Below are 2,884 nucleotides of genomic sequence, written 5' to 3'. Positions count from 1 at the left end.
ATTAACACCTAATCAAAACGGATGTTCTCGGGCTGGCCCGGTGGCGCACTGGATAGTGCACCACTTGGGAAGCGCGGTGGCGCTCCCGCCCGAGGGTTCGGATCCCACATACAGACCGGTTCCCGCTCACTGGCTGAGCGAGGTGCGGGCGCGACGCCGAGGGTTGCGATCCCGTTGCCGGTCCCGGTCTGGTACGGGCACGACACTGAGGGTTGTGATCCGTTGCCGAAAACGGAAAAAAACAAAAAAAAAAAAAAAAAAAAAAAAAAAAACGGATGTTCTCTCCTGTCAAGTATGTGCTTGATAATATGGCCTATACAATTATGAACACGCTTTATTTTTTCTATTTGAAAGGGATTGCACAAAATACAATTTTTCAGAATTCCTATATTCGTGTGGGATAAAACTTAATACACTATACTACAAACAGCAAGTTATGTCCGTATGTGAAATCCCATGAGTTATGCAGTCCAGCTATCAATTATAATTATCGATCAACCATGCTAAAGGAACAGCTGAATTACCTTTCTGCTTTCCTTGTTAAGGAAATGATTTTTAAAATCCTTGAGCTTAGGGCCGGCCCGGGGGCCCACGGGATAAGTGCGCCGCTTGGGAAGCGCGGCGGCGCTCCCGCCCGAGGGTTTGGATCCCACATACAGACCGGTTCCCGCTCACTGGCTGAGCGAGGCGCGGGAGCAACACCGAGGGTTGCGATCCCGTTGCCGGTCCCCGGTCCGGTACGGGGGCAACACTGAGGGTTGCGATCCGTTGCCAGACACGGAAAAAGACAAAAATAAATAAATAAATAAATAAAATAAAATCCTTGAGCTTACCAAATTAGACAATGGCACAGACTTCAGTATGAGTTCAGGTGAAAATATAACGATTTAAATATTTTATGTGTGTTGTTATTTTTGTCTTGTCATAACTAAAAAATAAATTTAAAAATCATTTAAAAAAAGAAATGATTTTACAAAATTACTGACACACTGAAAGACACAGTGAAAGACAATCAAAGAGTATAAAGCCAAAGATATAGGAGAGAAAAGTATTCGATGGGGGTTCATTAATAAAAATATGCTTTTTCTCTGAATCTGGAGATGTTCGTAGTCTTTTTTTAAGTTGTGATTTGTTGTGATTTATTTCATCACCCTAAATAAAAGTGTACTTTCATATCTACATTTGTATTTTCCATTTTCTGCTATTTTCCTAAAGAACGTATTCTGAATTATATAAGCTCCAGGCCCTGCAAAATGTTGACCTACCTCCTGAATGTTCCGACTGGCTTATATAACTGAAAATCATCCCTGCCAGGACTCTGATTTTTGTTTCTCTGGTGGAGAGGCAGAATGTTACGACGCTCTAGAGCCAGCCTGAAAGTTCAAATGTCACCTAAAGCATGAACCACCGGGCCTGTCCCTTTGAAGACACTTCATGAGTGTTCATTATATTACCATTATCATTGCCTTAGGCGTGTCATCTCTTGTTCTAAATCCTTGCTCAGATACAATAATTGCAAGATATAGAACTTTAAGAACTCATTCACAACCGTATTTTATGTAGAGTAATTTTTAACTAAAACACCACTTTCAACCAAGGTAAAGGATGAATCAGAGCTGCGTATTCCTTCCATTTCGTTTCCCACCGCAGGATGGAGTGCAGGTGCCAGGAGAATTCGGCTCGAATAAAGAAGTAGCGTGATGGGGAAGAGAACGTGTGAAGGTGGAGGTCCCTTCACCGACAGGATGACCCTCACGCCCCAGCGCTGAGCCGGGAGTGGTCAGGTGGACAGGACTTTAATTCACTAAGAGGATTTTACTGACCCCTTGCGGCGGAGAGCGGTTGGTGCGCCCCATAAAGAGCCGGGGGCGGGGACTTCCTCTCTTTCCTACAGTCCCTCGCCGGAGAAATTCAGAGCAGAAAGGTGGGGTAGGTGAGGAACCGCTCAGGTTCTGCTCATGCAGCTTGAAACTCTTAATTATCGTTACTTCTCAGATCAGTTTATTTCCTGACACACTTCAGAGCTCGCATCAAAGTCAGGAGGCGTGTTGCCAGGAATATGGGTTTGGGGAGTGTAAAAAAAAAAAAAAAAGGAAGGAAGAGAAGGAAGGCAGGGAGGGTGCGAGGAAAGATTAGAAAAAGAAAATCGGCTTTGGATCTCAGCACGGCTACTGACAAATGAAAGGCTGTCAGCAATTCGTTTAATCTTTCGGAGCCTCCCTGTCCTCATAGGTAAAATGAAACTCATAGTGTTAGTGACTGAATCAGACGCTGTGTATAAAGGGCCGGGCATGGCATATAGCAGGTGCTAAACAAGTTGCTATCATTAAACGCAATGATGTCATATTTACTCAGGATCATGATACTCTAGACAGTTACTTCACATTACTATATAGAACATCTTTAAAAAGAGAGAAGAAAAAAAAAAAAAACCAGAAGTTTCTTTTAAATGAATAATGTCCTCACCGTTCGGCCAGGTTTGACAGCCTCTGACAATACACACAGGTGTAAGGCACTTCTTGTCCAGGCAGCTGGGTTTCCCTGTGCAAGCAGAATTTCAGAGGGGACTTCGGGGTGGGGGCGCAGAGAACTCCAGCCCCTCCCCGCAGAGCCAGCAGGATGGCCCTGGGCTCTGCTGTGTGTCTTCACTGGTCTTCCCATGGGAAATGCCTACGACCCCACTCAGAAGTACTCTTTGCTGGGCCGGCCAGGTGGCGCACTGCTACAGTGCACCGCTTGGGAAGTGCTGCGGCGCTCCCTCCGAGAGTTCAGATCCCACATACAGACCGGTTCCCGCTCACTGGCTGAGCGAGGCCTGGGAGTAACACCGAGGGTTGCAATCCCGTTGCCGTCCCCGGTCCGGTACGGGGGCAACACTGAGGGT

This window comes from Galeopterus variegatus, unplaced genomic scaffold, assembly GCF_000696425.1.
Source record: "Galeopterus variegatus unplaced genomic scaffold, G_variegatus-3.0.2 Scaffold2052, whole genome shotgun sequence".
Taxonomy (NCBI): domain Eukaryota; kingdom Metazoa; phylum Chordata; class Mammalia; order Dermoptera; family Cynocephalidae; genus Galeopterus; species Galeopterus variegatus.
This window is presented reverse-complemented; position numbering follows the sequence as displayed.